General features: G+C 41.5%; 2 pseudogenes; one reads left to right on the forward strand and one right to left on the reverse strand.

Annotated features, from left to right (window-relative positions):
- Positions 1–1,141: 1,141 nt before the first annotated feature.
- Positions 1,142–10,142, forward strand: LOC115693344 (disease resistance protein L6-like; annotated as a pseudogene).
- Positions 10,143–18,447: 8,305 nt separating this feature from the next.
- On the reverse strand, positions 18,448–19,752 carry LOC115693354 (uncharacterized; annotated as a pseudogene).
- Positions 19,753–21,807: the final 2,055 nt, after the last annotated feature.

The following is a 21,807-nucleotide window of genomic DNA, read 5'->3' on the forward strand; positions in this document are numbered from 1 at the left end:
ATCAAAAAATTAATTTGGGGTAAATTTATCACATGTGTATCAGTTTAAGATTTTTCGTGGCATTAACTTTTAAACAAAAGCACGTGCAAAGATGACCCGTGTTGGAGACTTTGCAAAAGTCACGATTGACGGTGACGGATTATTCTTGCGGTTGAGGTCCGCTTGACTCGTACACGCAAAGTTCTCTTTCTCTTCTTTTCCTTTTTTTCTTCTATCCCTTTATTCCTCTTCTTTTCCCTTTCTTTTCCTTTCTCCCCTGGTGCGTGCTCTCCTTTTTCCCTTTATATCTCTTATTTTTCTTTTTATTTTTTTAAAGCCTACTTTTTGACCAAGTCAAGAAGGAGGGAAAAATATTAGAGCGAGCGCTAAACTAAACCAACAAAAACCTTGACCAAAAAAAAAAAAAAAAAAAAAAACCAAGAAAAACCATTTGCCGGTAAAACTTATAAATTTTGATTTATTAATTTGGCTTTGGATTAATTAAAAAATTGTGAAATCAATAAGTAAATTTGACTAAATGAAATCAATAAATTTATTATTTGGTTTTTTTTTTTTTTTCATTGCTTCTATAGCGAAACTTGCTCACATGTTTTCTTCTTCCTGGGCGGGGTCGTCTTGGATTCTTCTGTGCATTGAAACTTCCACCGCATGAAGCCAACGACCATAAACGCATGGTTAGTGGTCCCAGTCCAGGAATTACTTATCTAGCTTGGCAAGTTTGAATTATTGGTGCGTGCCTTAAATCAAACCCATAAATAAATACATATATATATATAATGAAGTAAAAGCAAAAGCGAAAGCGAAAAGGCATTTTGATTTATTTCTGATATTTGAAGGAGAAATTAAGGCAGAAACAGAGTAAAAAAGAAATTCTTCTCATTATGCTCAAGTACAAAATGAAAAAAAATATATATTATAGAAATGGTATGTTGATAATTTTTTATGATCCTCGACATGCGTTAATATTTAATAGGCTTAAAGTGAGAGGGGTTAAATTCCTAAGTGGGATCAAGAGCTTAAATATATTCAACAAAAATAACTTTTCTGAAGGAAAATGAATTAACAAAAGCAAAAGGAAAGTTGACCGGTGCAAGCAGTGGGACTAAGTTCAAGGAAGACTCGTCCCAAGTCTCTCTCTCTCTCTCTCTCTCTCCACTTTTCATCTTCCCAACAAATCTACCGTTTTATTACTTCTTATTGGAGAGGTATCGCCTGGGATTCTCTTGTGCAATGAGATTTCCGCCACGTGAAGGCCACGTGGTTGACGAGCTTGACTTGTTGGTGCGACCGTGGTTGCCAACTGGTTCCATTGTATAAATCAAATCCCAAGAGGATGGTCAACAAGAAGGCATTTCTTGTTTCCTGAGAGGCATTCTAGTTTTTTTCTCCGTCAGACTTGAAAGCGCAAATCAAGGGCTGAGTCAGAGCAAAGCCGAAATGCATCGTCCCATTAAGAAGACGACAACTAGTGCGGGCAGAAATGCAGAAGATGTTGATACTGGCGCATCTGGTTCGATGACCGCGCCGGCAGATACTAATTACGGTGGATCTAGTTCGTCTCCGACAGAAACTAACAACGGTGCATCTAGTTCGTTGATCGTGTCGACTGGAAACTGCTACAAGGTGTTCTTGAGTTTCAGAGGCCCAGATACTCGAAAAGGCTTCACCGATCACCTCTATAATGGGCTTTGCGACGCCGGAATTCATGCTTTTAGAGACGATGACGAGCTCCCCCAAGGCGAGAACATCAGACCAGAGCTTTTGACGGCCATCACGAACAGCAAAATCCTGATCCCCATTCTCTCCGTGAATTATGGTACAAGTAGTTGGTGCCTAGATGAACTGGTTCAAATAATGGAGTGCAAGAATAATAACGGGCACATAGTGTTGCCTATATTCTATAAAGTGAAACCATCTGACGTGGGACATCAAATTGGGAGTTTTGGAGATGCATTTCATAAGCGTGAGATGCGTTTGCTTGAGAGGCATTTTGACCCAACGATTTTGGAGAAATGGAAGCAAGCTCTCCTTGAAGTTAGCACCTTGAAAGGATACGAAGCCGAGGGGTAATATTTTTCACCGAGACATTCTCTACTTTCTATTAATTTGTGTAGGTGTTTATTGGTTGTTCTGATTCTTGCCTGCTTCATTTTCGTTGTTTATATATTTATATCTATATATATATATATAAACAGTAAGATCTTGCTAGCATTAAGATCTTGCAATACATGAGTTCTACAAGTTATTTTTTTAGTTTTTTGCGTTAATGATATTGACTAATCTAATTGAAGATTTTATTGCTACGATCCCATACGCTTGAATGATAAGATTTTTTGAATGAATTTTTAATCTTCTATCCAAAGATTTTGTAACATTGTGACATTTTTTTTTCATGTTTAGTGTACACTACATTTTCTCTTCATCACAGACTTTTTTAATTAATATTTCTCTGAGATTAATAGTACAACTCATTGGTGATTTTATTTAAAGCTCACAACATCATATACCGTGCATGGTGATTGTCAAAGCCATAATTCTTTATCTTCCCAAGTTACATTTATTAAATCATTAATATCGTTAATTAGTTGCTATTTATTTTACAAAAGAGATGTTTCATTGGTTATATATGATGATTGTATATATAAAAAAGGAAAAAAATTATTTTTATTATACATTTGTTTGAATAATTTTCAATGCATTTCCTATCTTCAACAAGTAATTTCTATCACATACACCTGCATATATTGAAGCAATGCTCTTATTTTGGGTAAAAATTATTCTTCTCCTTCCCTATAAAATTTATGTTAGATCAATTGAAATCATAGAACATAGATACTCAAAAGGAAAATAAAGTACAACCTGTTATCATCCCTAGAGGCAATGAAAACAAATAAGAACACCCATCTAGAATGGTACTAAATTCACAACACGAGGAGAACTTGCAAGCGTGTAGAATTGTGCAAACAAGGAGAAATCCCCTAATTTGCATTAAGGTAGCTCACAATATCACACTCTGTACGACTTTTCGAATTCGCATAGTTGGGCCTGAAATCATCTTGCATAAAAAATTATGACTTGTTTATTGATTGATGGCTAACTTTCATATTGGGCTGGCTTACTGGGTTTTTGCTTATTCAAATGCTGTAGAAAATTTTCAAAGTCCATGTTATCCCTAAATATCGTTAACAAACAACACGTTTAAAATTTGGTTCAAATCCATAATGTATATATAATATTCAAGATTCATAAGCAATGCCCTCAAGTTTCTTTTGGCTTAAGAAATTATGTCAAAGTAATAGTGGAATGGGCCCCACCATGTGAAGCAACCACCGACATTTCCCACTCTAGTTTTAGCATATAAGATAATACATGGAGGTGTGACAAAAACGATTATTAAAGTTATTCTGTTTATCCCCAGATTTATTTATTACCGTATTCTCAATAGATAAACAATATAAAATTATTGTTGCCACATATTTGAACATTTGTCCCATTTGACAGGTATGAAGCAAAGTTGGTGAAATCGATTGTCCGAAAAGTGTTGAACGAACTGAAGAAGAAGTATGAATTGGTTATTTCTGAGAATTTGGTCGGAATTGATAGTCATGTGAAGGAGATTATGGAATTTGTGGATAATAAATCTCATGCCACCCTATTTGTTGGCATCCACGGAATGGGAGGCATTGGTAAGACTACTCTTGCTAAAACCATCTACAAGAAGCTCTCCAATCAATTTAAGCATCGTAGCTTCATTGCTGATGTAAGGGAATCAAGGAAGCGTAATGGTGCACATTACTTACAGAATAAGTTAATCTTTGATATTTTGAAGCAAGAAAATGCAGTTCATAATGAGGATGAAGGGACTCGGCTCATCTCCTCCAACTTTAAAGGTAAAAAGGTCCTCATTCTTCTTGATGATGTGGATAATGTCCTTCAGTTGAAATGTTTGGCTGATTTTCGTGATTGGTTTTCTTCGGGAAGTAAGATCATTATTACCACTAGAAACGAGAGGATTCTTAAACAATTTGGGGTGGACTATGCCCATGACCATAAGGAATTGGATAACAATCAATCTTTGATTCTGTTTAGCAAACATGCGTTCCGAAGGGAGTCTCCTCCGAGGGAATTTGAGGTCCTCACTCATGAAGTTGTATCCATCTCCGGAGGGCTTCCCTTATCCATTGAGGTTTTAGGTTCATCATTGTGCGGAGCAGAGCTAGCATTCTGGAGAGATACAATAGACAAGCTAAAAGAAGTGCCTCATCAGACAGTGCAAGAAAAGTTAATGATAAGTTATGAAGCATTAGACTATAATCAACAACAAATATTTTTGGATATCGCTTGCTTTTTCATTGGCACTGACAAGAGAATCACATCCTACATGTGGAAAGCCTGTCGCTTTTTCCCCGAGGAGGGAATTGAATTATTGAGATTCAAGTCATTAATAAAAATTGGAGATGATCATGATCTCCGAATGCATGATCAATTGAGAGATCTCGGTAGGGAAATAGTTCGCATGGAAAACCGGCGGGAGCCTCAGAACCGTAGCATTTGTTATGGGACTCTGACGAAGTCGAGAAAGTGCTAAAGGAAAATAAGGTAACCGTTTCTTTCTTTTGCCCACTTAGTCCATGTTCTACTGTTAAGAGTAATGTTGGTCCACTACTTAGTGCTTGCTCTAGTGAACAGAGAACCTTCAACTATTATTGCCCTCGAATGTTTTATTGAAGTGATTATAAAGTAGGGAGGTTGCTCTCTCTTAGTAAGTATAGTAGTATTATCCGAGATTTTTCTTAAAGTGTATATTAAGAAATTATCTCCAAGAATGAGATACTTTCAAATGTTTTAGATAATTGATAGGGGTATTCAATGTTGGCAAGATCTTGAATTTACGTCTTTGTCACATGCAATAAATAACTTGACTATGCTACTATAAACCATAACTACTTAGGATATATAAATCATTAATAATCTAGATGTTAAAATTAATATTATAGGACTAAGATGCCTGCATTTCTCATGAAATTTTAGTCATTATTCCATAACGGAGAATGAAAGGGATACTTATTTTATGTAATATTACGTTTGGAATTCCATTTACCAATATTCATAGGAAAAGGATTGATTTAAGACTTACAGAATTAGATAGGAACAGAAATTCCTTATATATAACATATATGTGTGTATATAACATCAAGCGTATTTTATGCAATCACCATTAGAAAGAGAAATGTTTTATTTTTTTCTGAATAAAAAGTCCAAGAGATAAATACTGTAAAATTCTATTTTGTATAATTAAGTTTGTGAGTGTATTTGCATTTGTGAAATTAACCATAATTTTTAAACTAAAAAGGTACATTTAATATAATTATTTCAGTATTTTTGCATGACTCCATTTCGCTCTTCATCCATGATACTATCATAAAGAGAAGCCTAGCCTTTTGCATATGGGACGAAAATAACATTTCCTCTCAACCTCATCATTTTACTCATGGGACAAAAATGACACCTGCCATCAATTCTTCCTATTCTCACTTTAAATCACCCCGCATCATCCTACATAGCTCATGGTGCGAACATGCACAATGAACCAAGCTAATCGTGACCACAAATGACTTCTTCTCTTTTTACAAAAGGCCAGAAATTTCGTAAGAAAGATTATAAATAAAGTTTGTTAACAAGATCATAAAATAAAGCACAACATCTTTTTTGCTGTGGGTTGACATGGCTCATTGTGTACATTATTAGTAGAGTGAGCAATGTAGGGTACCCATGGCGATTTAGCGATGATAATGGATGAAATTTGTAACAGGCGTCAACTTTGTTCTACGGTTAAATAGTTGGGCTATTTGTATTACGTTTGGAATGTTATGTTATTTTTATCATAAATGCTGAAGGTTAGGCTTTATAGACGTTTGAAAGGTTTTGCTACTTTTGTCCCAAGTACAAAAAGGTTGGGCCTATTTTCGGGATTTGACCAAACTCTAGCTATCGATTTTTTAAGGTGAAAAAAGTCACACATCACACAAAGAAATCTTGAAGATAGATAGGGTATATTGATATTTTGACAGGGAAGTTTATGGGAAAATGACTAATGTGAGCATATTACTTCTGTTGAAGATTTCTTCCTTTTTTTTTTACATAGTTACTCTTTTCTTGGATTACTTTTAGGTGTTGAGATCTGATTCCTTTCCAAATTATTATGTCAATCACCTAAGAGTGTCCATGAAATCTTGCACATCATTGTGAATTACAATAACAAAATTTTTGGTTCGGAGAAACTGATATGGAAATCCATGAACTTTCTGTTTTACTTCTTGACTTCTTATGCATAAGTGATTTTTTTTTGTGAAAGCTTACTACACATTTGGTTCTCAGGAAGAACTATTCTATTTCCAATCTATTCCAATAAAGCAATTATTCCTTCATTTTGTTCAAAAATAGATTAGAAATTACTATTCTTTCGCAATCAGGAATAGTTATTCCTAGGGGGACCAAGGAAAAGCTATTCCATGTAGGTTTGTAGCCAAGAATAGCTTCAATTTTCACCTTTCAAAAATGGTTTGCACTTTCAAAAATTAATCTTTTTAATATACATTAAAGTTTTTAGGGTCTATTTATTATATTTATTATACTTTGAATAACTAAGTTATTTATGATTATGAATATATCAAGTTGTAATCTATAGTTAAACTAAAATTTATGATAAAATAACAAGTTGTAGAGAACATTAACATAACTAATATTATTGTCTTAGTTATTTATAATTAGAAAATAATAAGTTAAAAATATTTCAAGTTAATATTATCAAAATAATAAGTACATAATATATTAATATAACTACCATCACAATTTTCAGTTTCACTCCAATGGAAAATAAGAGTATATGTTATTTGTTTATTAATCATGTAAGTAGCACAGTTGAGTAATATACACGAAATTAATATGAAATTTATAGAGAGAAAAATATATATTTCTATTAGATACTGTTTATTGGTGTAAAAAGAAAATCATATCTTCACATTGCTAGCAATATGAACAAATGATATTCCATTACTTTAGTTGGATTTAATATTAATGAAGGTTCTTGCTAATAGGGAACAGACAAGATTGAGGCGATTGATCTAAGTAAAGGCAACTCAGAAGGCTCCGGCAAAACAATCGAGCAAGATGGCGACATTTACACAGAAGAACAATTCAAACAATTGACGAGTCTAAGATTCCTTCACATGGAGGGGGCACATCTCATTGGAGATTTTAAGAACTCAATTGAGGAGTTAAGGTGGCTTCGATGGAAAAAATGTCCCATGAATTTTGAAGTAAAAAATTTTCATGTAACGAAATTAGTTGTACTCGAATTGTCATACTGTAGGATAAATGAGAAATGGAAAGGATGGAGTTCTTTCGGGGTAAGAACAAGTCTGTTTTTTTTCTTCCTTTTATGCTTTCTTTTGAATCTTAATCACTCTAGACTAACCCCCTTACAATCATTATTATTTTTATTTTACCAGATGCCAGAGAGGCTCAAATATCTCGACCTCGCATCTTGTGATTGCTTGGAAAATACGATCTTCCTCTCAGCTTTTAAGCATTTGGAGGTTCTCATCCTAAAAAATTGTCGGAAACTAAAGCAGACCAGTCCTTCAATTGGAGACACGAGGGACCTCCTTCGCTTGGACTTGGGCGGGTGTGAGAGCGTCGTGGAGCTTCCAGCAGAAATAGAGTCTCTGGAGAGTCTAGAGATTCTGGATATTTCTTTCACCGGTATAGAAGAATTACCCAAGGGTATTGGGAGGCTGATAAAGCTCCGAGAGTTACGTTCTTATAGTTGCAGCAATCTGAAAGGGGAAATGCCGGAGAGCATCTGCAATCTTTCTTCCCTACAAAGCCTTAATGTTTGTTGCTGCAACCAGCTCCAATCGCTGCCGGGCCTTCTTCCTTCTGGCTTAACAGATTTGGGCGTCACCTGTCAAAGCCGCAAATTGCCCTCACTTTCCCACCCAACCCATCTCAAGGTACTACGAGTTTGGGACTGCGAATTTCTGGAGTGCATCCAGGTGCTTCCATCAACACCATTAAAGAATTCAGAATGCTCCCAACCGACAGACGTTGAAGAATCAGAATTACCACAATCCCTAAACACCGCCTTCATGTTGGAAATCTTGGACGTTTGGGGCTGTCGATCTATTAAAACAGTGGACGTTTCGCAGTTTATCCATCTAAGGACATTACACGTCGCTAATTGTGAGAATCTAGTTGAAGTTTGAGGTCTTGACAAATTGATATATTTGGAAAGCTTGCATCTCCAACGATGCGATTCAATTGAGAGGCTACTCCTTCCAAAATCCAAGAGCCTGAAGACATTACAAGCTGAATACTGCAAGAAATTAGCCGAAATTCAAGGCCTCGATAGGTTGGAGTTTTTGGAAAGCCTTGATATCTCTAGGTGTGTTTCCATTGAGAGGCTGCTCCTTCCAAAATCCAAGAGCCTGAAGACATTACAAGCTGAATACTGCGAGAAATTAGCCGAAATTCAAGGCCTCGATAGGTTGGAGTTTTTGGAAAGCCTAGAAATCTTTGGGTGCTCCATTGAGAGGCTGCTCCTTCCAAAATCCAAGAGCCTGAAGACATTACAAGCTGAATACTGCGAGAAATTAGCTGAAATTCAAGGCCTCGATAGGTTGGAGTTTTTGGAAAGCCTGGAAATCTCTGGGTGCGTTTCCATTGAGAGGCTGATCCTTCCAAAATCCAAGAGCCTGAAGACATTACAAGCTAAAAACTGCGAGAAATTAGCCGAAATTCAAGGCCTTGATAGGTTGGAGTTTTTGGAAAGCCTGGATATCTCTGGGTGCGTTTCCATTGAGAGGCTGTTCCTTCCAAAATTCAAGAGCCTGAAGACATTACAAGCTGAATACTGCGAGAAATTAGCCGAAATTCAAGGCCTCGATAGGTTGGAGTTTTTGGAAAGCCTGGAAATCTTTGGGTGCTCCATTGAGAGGCTGCTCCTTCCAAAATCCAAGAGCCTGAAGACATTACAAGCTAAATACTGCGAGAAATTAGCCGAAATTCAAGGCCTCGATAGGTTGGAGTTTTTGGAAAGCCTGGATATCTCTGGGTGCACTTCAATTGAAAAGCTAGACCTTTCAAAATCCAGGAGGCTGAAGAAATTAAAAGTTGTTGACTGCAAAAACTTAGCCGAAATTCAAGGCCTCGATACGTTGGAGTTTTTGGAAAGCCTGGAAATCTCTGGGTGTGTTTCCATTGAGAGGCTGATCCTTCCAAAATCCAAGAGTCTGAAGACATTACAAGCTGAATACTGCGAGAAATTAGCCGAAATTCAAGGCCTCGATAGGTTGGAGTTTTTGGAAAGCCTGAAAATCTTTGGGTGCTCCATTGAGAGGCTGCTCCTTCCAAAATCCAAGAGCCTGAAGACATTAAAAGCTAAATACTACGAGAAATTAGCTGAAATTCAAGGCCTCGATAGGTTGGAGTTTTTGGAAAGCCTGGATATCTCTTGGTGCACTTCAATTGAAAAGCTAGACCTTTCAAAATCCGGGAGGCTGAAGAATTTAAAAGTTGCTGGTTGCGAAAACTTAGCCGAAATTCAAGGCCTTGATACGTTGGAGTTTTTGGAAAGCCTGGATATCTCTAAGTGTGCCTCCATTGAAAGGCTAGACCTTCCAAAATCCGGGAGGTTGAAGATATTAAATGTTGTTGACTACATAAACTTAGCCGAAATTCAAGGCCTCGATACATTGAAGTTTTTGGAAAGCCTGGATATCTCTAGGTGCACTTCAATTGAAAAGCTAGACCTTTCAAAATCCGGGAGGCTAAAGAAATTAGAAGTTGCTGGCTGCAAAAACCTAGCCGAAATTCAAGGCCTCGATACGTTGGAGTTTTTGGAAAGCCTAGATATCTCTAAGTGTGCCTCCAATGAAAAGCTAGACCTTCCAAAATCCGGGAGGCTGAAGAAATTAGAAGTTGCTGGCTGCGAAAACCTAGCCGAAATTCAAGGACTCGATACGTTGGAGTTTTTGGAAAGCCTAGATATCTCTAAGTGTGCCTCCATTGAAAAGCTAGACCTTCCAAAATCTGGGCCAGAAAAATCCACACGGCCTCAAAATGGCCCAGGTGAACAGTGACGACTCGGCGCGGCTAGGGCACGACAGGCGCGGGGCTCAACCACGGCTCGGCACACAGCCCGGCGACTCGGTGCGGCACTCGGCCACGGCCTGGGACACTCGGCCACGGCAAGGGCGGCGGCTGAGCACGCTCGGGCACGGCCTGGGCGACTCAGCCCGGGGCTGGGCACACAGCCCGGCGAGCTCGGGTACTGGGGGCATGCTCGCCTGACTGGCCGGCGAGCTGGCTGGCCGGCCGGCTGGTTGGGCGGTACGGCGGAGGCTCGGCCACGGCCGGGACAGTCCGGCCAAGGCTAAGCTGGGGCGGCGTTGGGCGGACCAGGCGGGTACGGCAGCTGTAGGTGACTGGGCAGGGTAGCTAAGGGCTGGGTGGTGGCGGATAGAGCAGGGGTGGTGGCGGACGGAGCAGCGGCGGTGGCCAGAACGGCGGCGCACGGCGACTGGATGAGGCGGAGCCGGACAGGGAAGACGTCGGGGAGGAGAGAAACAGGGGGAGGGGATGGTCGTGTGGCGGCCGGAGCGACACGGCGTGGCGGCTGGCAGGGCAACGGCGCCTGACGAACGGCCGGACGAGCTGGCCGTCGGCTCGGCGGTGCCTGGCCGCGGCCGATGCAATGGCGAGCTGCTGCTCGCGTGCAGCGCAGGCACACCTGCGACAGGCGGACGGCACGACGGAGCAAAGCGGACGACATGGCGGCGTGACTCGACTAGGGTGGAGCCGAGGTGGCACGGCAGCAACGAGCTCGGGCGGCGAGTAGCAAGCAGGAGGCCAGAGCAGTCGCGGCCGGAAGAGAAGACCAGCGAAGAAGAAGAAGAAGAAGAGAGGAAGAAGAAGAAAGGAAGAAGGAAAAAGAAAGAAAGAAAAGGAAGAGAGAGAGAGAGAGGAGTGGACGGGTCTGACAGGGGAGGGAGGGGACATTGCATGGGGGGAACGTGCGCAGTAGGTGGGGGGAGAGAGAGAGGGAGAGAGAGAGAGAAAAGGTCAAAGCAATGATTGCGATCCAACGGTCACGATTCAAATCCAAAAACGATCTAACGGTCCACGAAAATCCTAATTATAATTTAGAAAAAAAGGGCCAAATGAAAATAACCCAAAACACTCTACGAGGGAGGTCTACTTGTCCAATTCCGCACCCGGTCGAAATTTCACTTTCTACATATCCCGAGCAATATCGAGGCTGGCCACAATAATATCGACATCATCCAATTAAATTCGTCCTGAAACTCCGAGAAATTCGACACCAAAGTTTGGGCTCTAAATAACGGCCAAATTCGATCGAGTGTGATTCTAGCGAAATCTCTAATTTAAAAATAATAACTGAGAGTGATCAGTTCCCGGGTGAGATTTTACTATAAACACACTGACGAATTACACTTTTTATAAATCCCAAAAATGGGTCAAAATTCGGAATGTCACATACACTTTATATGATTGTTTTCTACTTGAATTAAATGTTGTATTAGGCCCGTTTCATGCCGTATAATGCTTGTTTTGCCCCAAGAAATTTTTACTTTATGTGAAACTTTGTTATTTATTTTTTTAAAAGGTTTTTGTGGTCTATGAGTAGTAAAACCCAAGGTATCGGGTTTATATCTCAATTTTTATAAATTAAATAGGGCGAGGATGTTTAAATAGGGGAGCATGCAAAGTTTGGCAGTTTAATTATGTGTACGTGGTCACGTGTGATTTAATTACCGCGTTTTTTGGCATGAAACTTATAGTATCTTGATATGTGAGCATAACCACGTGTGCGTTGGTTAAACGAGGGAAATGAATTGGCTTAAGTAATTGCTATATGTGTATGATCACCTAAAAGTTTCATTTGTGTCGGGTTATACCGGAAGACCGCCAACCTAAGGTTTGGTCGTGGCCGTAAAAGGTCGTGCCCAATTTGGTAATTGGATGCCGTCGCAGGGGGCAGGGTGAGACGAAGTTGTTCGCGAATTGGATTTGGAACGAACCCCTTTTATGAGATGCCGTCATTGAGGTTGGTGAGACGACACCGTGCCCGACAAGGCGGGACGATGCCTGGTTATGCCGGAAGATAGCCAACCTGATGCAAATAACGTGGGTTGTGCCGTGCCCTAAGTGGCCATGGTAATCGGAATACGCGTGAAAAAGTATGGTAACATTGCACCTGATTATGGGATGAAATTGTGAGAGACGTTATAGGATGGGTCAAGGCGGTTTCATCTTATAATCGGGACTCGTGTGGAAGCATTATGCATGGGAAAGCTGCTGCGCATTCTAATTGCATTATATGCTTGTTGCATTACGATTGTATATGGAGGTTTATAATGCGCAAGGCGTGTGCCAAGGTAAGGTAAGGTTACTTACGATTGTGTGATGGCATGTTTGTGTGCACCGGGCTGAGTTGCATGTTTTAAGTGCATCCGAGATGAGTTGATTTCCTAATTGAGGCTTAGGTCATTAACTTGCTGAGTTTATCTCATTGTTGTTTGTTTAAATGTTTTCAACCCCCGAGTATAAACCATTCTCCCATGCGTTTTGGCATGCCCATGGATATGAGCACGATAGTAGTAGAGTTCCTGGTGGGACCGGGTAGAATTTATGAGAAGCATATGTCAACCGTCTGGGTTGACGAGGGGTTAGCAATGTGGCAGCCGCACAAATTCCTAGCATGGTTCATTAGGGAAGGGGGTAGGTTGTTTGGCCCGATAAGGGGCTTTGATGGACCACCTAATGGTGGAGTGGGGGATGAGGTTTAGGAGCCCATGGTTGTCAACCCTCCGGATGGAGCAGTTACTGATCCGGATACCGGTCCGGATGACATGGAGTCCGAAGCGAACGAAGCAGAGTTGGATCCGGAGACACCTCCTGGGTATCACCGGGTTTGATGATGGGTTTGGATATCTCTTCTTTTTTACCATCCTCTTTTCATAGTGAAGCTAGGTTAACCCGACCACCAAATCCCTTTTTTGTTTATGCGTGGTCTTTTAGGAAGCGGCCTTGTGATAGGCTTGTATATTGTATCTTCCAGGGGTTGACGTTGTATTTATCAAATGGTTTCACTGGTTTTCTTCTCAAAGTGTTTTCCTTACTATCCCATTTTATTACTTGTTGATTAGGGTTTTAAGTACGCTTCCGCATGCATTCATTTGATTGATGATATTTATTTGGGTCGGCGATGCATCCTGGAACATTGCCATTTCACGACCATTAGCGGGATGTTAGCGCGCTCGAGGTTCGGGACGTGACAGTCTTGGAGCTCAAAAAAGGCAACTCTGACAAGGCCGAGGTCAAAGCGTTAAAGATGGAGGTGCAAGAGCTCAAGACCGAACTCATCCTGTGCAAAGCAAACATCACGAATGGTGCAATGCCCGTTCAAGTGGCGCATAAGCTAGATATGCCGAAACCAAAAGAATTCAAAGGCAACCGGTCCTCCAAAGAGGTAGATAACTTCCTATGGAGCATGGAGCAATATTTCATTGTTGTTGGGATCCAAGACGGCTTGGCCAAGGCACGAACTGCTTTGATGTTCTTTAGTGATAATGTAAAACATTGTGGCGCAATAAATGCGACGAGACAAAGCGAGGCGCTGATCGCATCAATACTTGGGATGGCTTTGTCGAGGAGTTTCGAGATTATTTCTTCCCCGAGTTTGCTTAACAAGAAGCCCTAAGCAAGCTCCATCGCCTTGGACAATGAGGCACGGTCCGAGAGTACGTGAAGGAACTCACCGAACTCAACCTTCAAATTCCCAACCTTAGGGAGGATGAGTCCCTTGGGGCATTCATGGATGGACTAAAGCCGTAGGCACTACTTGAGCTCAAGCAAAGGGACGTCTGAAGCCTCTCGCGAGCGCTAACCGTGGCCGAGTCTCTCGCCGACTTCACCAAGAAGTCTTCCAAGTCCAAAGGGAGCAGGTGGAGGTCGGATCGTCACCATGAGAATGACAAAGAACAAGCTATCTGTGGTCGAAAATACGCAAATAGTGATCACAACGTGGACGAAGAGACCATGTTAGGCGTGAAAAGTCATAGGGAGAAGGATCATTCCAACCAAGTGATCCGAGGTGGAATCAACCCCAAGGGAACAGCAAAAGCAAGTTCGAGACTCCATCGTCATTCCCATGCTTCATTTGCAACGGTCCTCATTGGACCCAAAAATGCCTAAAGAAGAGCAAAATCAATGCGTTTCTCGCCATAGATGAGGATGAGGATGAGGAGCCGAAGCAAGAGAAATGCGAGGTGCGACTCGGAACCGTTGAAGGTTCTCAACTCAATCAATACCGTGAAGGTCAAAGCACCACCCAAGAAGAAGCTGACAAGCTTACACCTATCATTCGTTGAAGTCAAGGTACATGGTGAATCCCTTTTTGCCCGTGTCAATACGGGTGCTATAGACTTGTTCATGTCAAGAACTTGGGACTTCACGTGGAGCCAACCAGTCATTGATACAAAGCCGTCAACTCCAAATATGTACAGGCCGTAGGCATAGCCAAAGACATGGAACTCCAAGTTGGTGGATGGAAAGGCAAGCTCTCATTCGAGGTAATTGCGCTCAATGATTACAATCTCATTCTAAGTATGGAATTATTCGATCCGGTGAGAGCCATGATAGATTTGAGGACCAAGATGGTTGTCATCACCGACCTGGAGTGCCCATCGCTGGTGCCAATGATCCATGGATTGACCGAGACAAAAATCCTCTCCACAATCCGACACATGGACGATGGACCAAGAGTTGAGAAGCCCGCGACCGAGCCCCGCACGGAGCCAAAGACGAAGGTAGAGGTGGTTCATCCTTCTCAACATGAAATGCTGATCCATGTGTTATTCCCAAAAGTGGTGATCATGCCAACCAACATGGAGGCGGCCCAACCAAAGGAGCCGAATGCCCAACAAATCGGGAAGCCAAAAACGAAGAAGCCTCGGAAGAATCGGAAGCACTCCAACAAGCCATCAAACAACCCAAAGTCGAGAGTGTTGAGGATGTCGCTCGAATGGGTGGGAGAGAATGTCACAGTCGCGAGGTTCCCATGCACTAAGGACTATTCAATATCGAAGAATACTTGTCCAAACCCTAATAGAGCTTTCGGAATATTCCTAGGGACGGGCGATATGGTAATTGTGCCATGTTCTAGAGAATTTTCGGCATAAACTCCGGTAGTTGGTGGACGGGAAGATACGATCTCAATCACTCGATCAAATATCGATCAATGATTGTAATAAGTCGAGTCTTTGTATTAGTAGAGGTGTTTTTCCCCTCATTTGAAGCATCCAAATCAATTGAAGCACTTACATTCTCTTACATAGCTTCTCTCTCTAGATTCTTTCTCTACGATCAGGGTGAGCGAGTGAGTGAACGAGAAAATGCTTGGTTTAGGCGCTCCAACAATTCAATGAAACCTAAGTCGCCTCACGGGTTTGATCCCAAACTACCAATCCGTGACACATTGCTAACAGCAACTGTTGGTCCTTGTTTTAAAAATAATTATAAAGGATCGGGCTTGGGCCAAGCCATACCCAAGGTAGTGGCCTGAGTGAGAAGGGGCTGTACTAGGCCCCGGCCCAAACGGGATCAATGCAAGTGGCTTTCATATATTTTATTTTTTATTTCTTTTTTATTGGTTGAAAATCCACGCAGTGCGCAAGAACTTTTCGACCAAATAGTAGTTTTTTCTTTTTGGACCAAATAGTAGTTTATTTTTTATTTCTTTTTGGCACGATTGAAAAATATAATTTGTAAGTATACAGAGATGACACAAGTGAATTAAAACCTGCAATTTCGTCCAACCAATAATATCACAAAAGTATCTAATCCCTAGTCTTTTTCAAAGCACACCAACATTTTGACTTGTGTCATAGGGCGTTGGAATTGATCCAATATGATGGTTGTGTAGCCAGACAATTTTCATACCTTCGAAAACAAGTAAGGGATAAGTGACTTAGCCGACGGGGCTTCATTCAAGAGAGGGCTTTCCCGCATAGCTAGAGCGTCTGCCACAAAAGCCAATTGGCATAGTTAGATTACTCTATGAAATACAATAAACAATGCTAGGCATCTGTAAACATTACTCTATGAAATTCTAGAAATGCAGTTATAAATGAGTCCAATTATTTCAATTTCGAGAATTTATCGTAATATTGCCCGTGAAGACCGGCTTGTTTTGCTCCTCATTTTTAAGTAGCAAAGACCTCAGCTTTTTCCGTATTGTTTTCTCCTTTTTTCCTGTTGAGTAGACAACACATCGATCCAATAATAAAATGAAAATAAAGATATTACGATGGATTTTCGAATCTCAAAAGAATCTATCGCTGTGTATTAGGGATGTGCAAAGAAAGCGGGAACCGTCCAAACCGCTCAGAACTAGATCGGACAAATCCAAAATCGGCAGTTCCCATGGGACCGATCCAATTCTCGATGTCAATTTATTGGAACCAATTATTATTGGTCCGATTCCCAATTCCAGGCATGGAACCGCCCGCCCGGACCAAACCAATATATATATAGCTACTCTGAAGTTGTAATACTTATCGGAAGATCCCGACATAGTTCAGTTGGATCAACACATCCATTTACTATATTCAAATTAATTTTGCAAGTACACTCTTCATCTAAAAAGGTGATAGATTCACGTTCGCCTTCCTAGTAATTAGAAGTAGATATAATTTCTCTTGCATAACTCATGCACATTGCCTCGTCATCAAACCTACTTTAGCCCTACTGATGTCAACCTCCGCAGGAATCAATACATTGCCTAGTTGTCAGGTCACTCACGGCGAAGAACAAGCCGAGCAGCAAAATGAAACTATGGCAGGGTCACTTACCATCCGTGTTGCGGTCCAAATGAAATTGACAGGTCTTTCATCAATTCCAAATGAAATTAATAATTTCTAGTGTTTCTTGGGAGAGGCTTGCAGTAATCTCTCATGGAAGACATTGATCCCGTTGGTGGCCATTGAAACTGCATGTGCATGGACCATGCCCTTCTTGCATTGGTGGACGAAGTCCAAGATAATACTTGTAACAACCCGGTCCGACGAGGGCGGGAAGTAGTCGCCGGAGACAGAGGGCCTAGGTAAGGAGCGGCTCCTAGCAAGCTTCTAGGATGGTGAAGGGGGCAGGAATGAACCGAATTGTGCACCGAACAGAGGGAGAGCGATCCTGAGATATATATGTGAAAACTAGAATCAACTCACGAATGTGCCTTTTGACGTAACGGCAAGCTTTGCTTTGGAACTCCAAAGTTAAGCGAGCCCAGGCTAGAGCACTACCAGGATAGGTGACCTTTTGGGAAAGTGCCTGCCTGTACGCCAAAGGACAAAACCATGAGGCTCGGTATGGGACGGGCCAAGGCGGACAATACTTCGAGTGAGTTAAATCCAGGATATCACAATATGATATCAGAGCGGGACCCCCTCCAGTAGGTGTGTGGTTCGGGGACGAACCACGTGGAAGTTGGTGGACCTGTAACGACCTAGTCCGATAAGGGCGAGGAGTGGTCACTGGGCCAGAGGGTCTGGACAAAGAGTGTCTTCTGGCAAGCTTCTAGGATGGCGAAATGGATAAGAATGAACCAAACTGTGCACCGAACAGGGAGAGAGCGATCCTGAAATATATATGTAAAAACTGGAATTAACTCACGAATACGCTTTTTGACGTAACGGCAAGCTTTGCTTTGAAATTCCAAAGTTAAGCGAGCCCAGACTAGAGCACTACTAGAATGGGTAAACTTCTAGGAAAGTGCCTGCCTGTACGCCAAAGGACAAAACTGTGAGGCTCGGTATGGGACGGGCCAAAGCGGACAATACCTCGAGTGATTAAATCCAGGATGTCACGATACTTGTAGGGATTGAAGACCGATTCCATGAACCCACTCCAGACCGGACAAGCAGTTTAATTCCTTGATGGATCCATGAAATCAACGAGCGATTCCCGATTTCAATTTTTTGAAACCGATCCTTAGTTGGCAATCCCCTGTTCCAAAGTGGAAACTACCCATCTGAACCATGCTCACCTCTGCTATGTATGGTGGTCACCCATCTCCAGATTCGACAAGCTCACAAACAAGCTCACAAACTCTTATTGTTCACAAACCATTATGCTCTCACTCTCTCTCCCTCTCTTTCGAATCCACCTACCTATGTGAATTTTTGGGTTGCATGAATGAGTAGGAGTGTGATCAGAGTTCCAATGGCCAAATCCCTTTTCGGATGTTTAGATTTATATGTGAACCATAAAACGGTGATTCCGCCAAGTTCTTGGGATTGGCATTCCACTACTTAGGCCATGGAATCACCATTCAAATCCTACGTAGTTTAGAGCCGTTTGGGCTAATGAAATTAAACTAAAAGGCAAGATTGTCATTCATTAGGGGACCAAATGTATACACATGCCCAACTGCAGTTGTAACATGAAACGCCAGTTTCCTGATTAAACACAAACCAGAAAGTGTCAAAAAGATTCAAGTTCAGGCCCATGTGCCCCTGAGGAGGGCGTCCGCGGATGCAGTTTCCCCGAACGTCTTGAGCAGATCGGAACAGGAAGGATCCGCCTCTCCTTCCACTTCGAGCTCTAACCCCAGCTCCTCCTCTATGTCGTCCGATGCCGATATCAGCAGCAGCTCACACCCTTCGTAGTTCAGGAAGTCGGGTGGGTCGGCGGGACTGTACCTCAGCTGCGAACTGCCCCTGCAGGTGGGCGGGGAACACCGCCCTGCGCTTGCTCTGGAGTCCCCTGAACTGGGAAGGGCCAGCCCCGTGCTGGTCGGGGTTCTTGATCTGGATGAGGATGGATCCTTCTCTGTCGACGTTGAGCGACTCCTGGGGCTCCTGCTTCTCATCTTCCGAAGGGAACTCGAGCTTGTATATGAGGTGGGTGTGCGCCTTCTTCCCGCGCGATTTGTGTCTAAGTATGCGGTACACGCCCTCCCCCAATGCTCTGGCCGCAGCCGTGTGGCGGTGTCCCCTCGTGGAAGTGTCGTGCTCCTCTGCAACAAGCAAATCCGACTATTCGTTTGAATCACAATCACACAGAGAGAAAGAGAGAGAGAGAGCAGGAGCAGAGCACCTGCTTTTAGAGCCGACTTGACATCATCGATCTTGGTGGTGACCATCTCCACAAATCCCCAGTAAGGTCGGCTCCGTTTGCTTGGGTCCGGAAGACTCTTCTTCCCCATCACTATCAACCTCAACAGTGCCTGCTTCTCAATGTTCACCTCCTGCGTTTGGCATTTACAAAGACGCTGTGATATTGGGAGGTGATCATAGACAAGTTGTTGGGTCGTGGTTCTCGTGACCATCATTACCTGGCTACCGTGGCCACCTTCCACAGTGGCCTTGTCGTGGGAATCGGGGTCGGAGCCTTCCTTGCCCGAGTGGGGATCTTGCTTCTCCTCGACCGGCCTCTCGCCGGACTCGGGGCGGAGGACTATGTAAAGGCGCTGCACGTCATTGGCGCTGCGAGCTGCTTCTCTCCACCTTGGGCCTATAGAAGAAGAATATCTCCCCTCTTTCCTGCAACAAGCTCACTCGCTCACTACCCTCCGCCACCAACTAGCAGTAAAAGAGGACAAAGCAAGTATGGAACCTGAATTTCGACTTGGGGATCATTTCTGGTCTTGACTTCCTGGCCTTGACCCATTTCCAGTGCCACAACACAACACAACATGCAGCAGTTGCAAATGGAGCCGATGAAGTTGAAGGCAACCAGAGTGTTAACTGTGGACACGTTCACTTTAGGGATAAACCCACGTTTCAACAAACGATCCTGTCACGTCTCTGTGCTGCTGTAACCGACCGAATGGCAAAGGTGCCGGCGAACGATGCATTGCAGAGGGACCTCACACGTGTCCCAACGTTTCCTCCGTCCGTGGAAACACCACATGTTTGAACAGTTTAACAACATTTATGTCCGAGTATTATGGGCATGTTTAAAGTTAAAATTAACTGCTGTTATTTGAGTCCACTTATCAATATTTATTTAATTGTAATTTTCATATGCTGGAAAGCTTCCCAACGAAATGTGGTTGAATTAATGAAACAAATGCTATTTTTTTGTAGGGGCTAATAATACAACATGTGGGTTACGAAAAAAATTACCCGAATATATAAGTTAACAACAATAGAAGCAAATTATGGCAGTCGTATGCATAAGATATTGATAACAACTACTATGTGATAGTGGCGCTAGTGATTAGTCGTTGACAATAATGAACAAATAGCAATTTATAGTGGTTCGGTTTTATTTCCAATTCTACATCCACTCTTCAGATAACAACATCAACACGGATCAGACTCTACTAGTAATCTTCAGAGCAAGTTACAATTAGCAAGTGTCTATCAACCGATAAATCCCATTATCATAACATAATCACTATTTTCACGCTTATACACTTGACCTTGTCTAGATTACAAAGCAGCTTAACTTTACATAAAGAATATCAGTTGGAGAACACAGACACTTTCTAGTTACAGATGAGAAAGATGAAGTACAATGACATTATTCTTGTCCAACCCTTTTTGTGACTTCCTTGATCCTTTTTATATAGACATCATCAATCGCGGTGTTGGAGATTCTAATAAGGAGCAAAGAGCAGTTTGAGAGTTGTTGGAGGCTTTTGTAGCAATGAGCATTGACAATACAATCGTTTCTTCCGACATTAGCAGGTTTCCCAAGATGGAGTTAACTACAATTGTCACTTCACTAATTCTCGGTCTGCTACACCAAAAAGCTGTCATTCCCAGTTTTCTTGTTGCGGATTCTCAGCCTGTAATGGCTATTTCTTATATGGTCAACGGTCATCTTCAAACGAATACCTCACCGGCATCACTTGAGACTTGATATCAACACGATCAAATACTCATTATCAGCATTTGCTCGATATCACCAGTCAATTGATGCTTTCCAGTAATTGCTTGAATGAAGTGACTCGCAACTTGCAATTACATATCCAATAACCCTTTTGAGTATATCAACATACAAAGACTTCTCATGGACACAAGATTGACTTTGGTTTCTACAAGTCACCATGAGCCACTTGTCATATTGGCACTTATTCTCCTATTATCACAATCTTTGTCCTAGTCTTCACTAATCTCGTTTTTCATCAATATTAACACAATTAATCTTGATATCAACACATGTACGTATCATAATAGATATCAATACCAAGAATAGTTTTGGAATCATCAAAACTCCATAGGGATGTTTTCCCAACATTTTTAATATTCAAATAAAAGTTGGTAAGTGACCCAAATAAGAATTGGTAATTTAAGCTCCACAAATAAATATTGATAAATTTTTTAAACGAAGTTGATAATTTTAAAAAGAGTAGCTAATTTCGTAAAAGACTTTGTTTTTAGATTGGATTTGTTAACCTTTTTATTCGGTAATTTCCGTAAAGATTAGTTAATTAATATCAATAAATTATTGAAATGATTGGTAATTTTGGAAAAATCAAATGAGCATTGGTTATTAAGCTCTGCAAATAAAAATTGGTAAATTTTGGAGCAATTGGTAATTTTGTATCAGAGTAAGTAACTTTAACACTTGGTAACTTAAAAAAAACTGTTATTAACAGCCAAACAAATCTGATAAACGTTGGTAATAAAATAGACTCTTGGTAGTTTTCTAAAAGAGTGAGTAACATGAACAAACTGGGAAGCAGTGCAATTAAATTGCACAATTATTGGAACA

This window comes from Syzygium oleosum, unplaced genomic scaffold (assembly GCF_021117445.2).
Source record: "Syzygium oleosum isolate NSW1041296 unplaced genomic scaffold, Sole_v2.1 Sole_v2.24, whole genome shotgun sequence".
Classification (NCBI taxonomy): Eukaryota; Viridiplantae; Streptophyta; class Magnoliopsida; order Myrtales; family Myrtaceae; genus Syzygium; species Syzygium oleosum.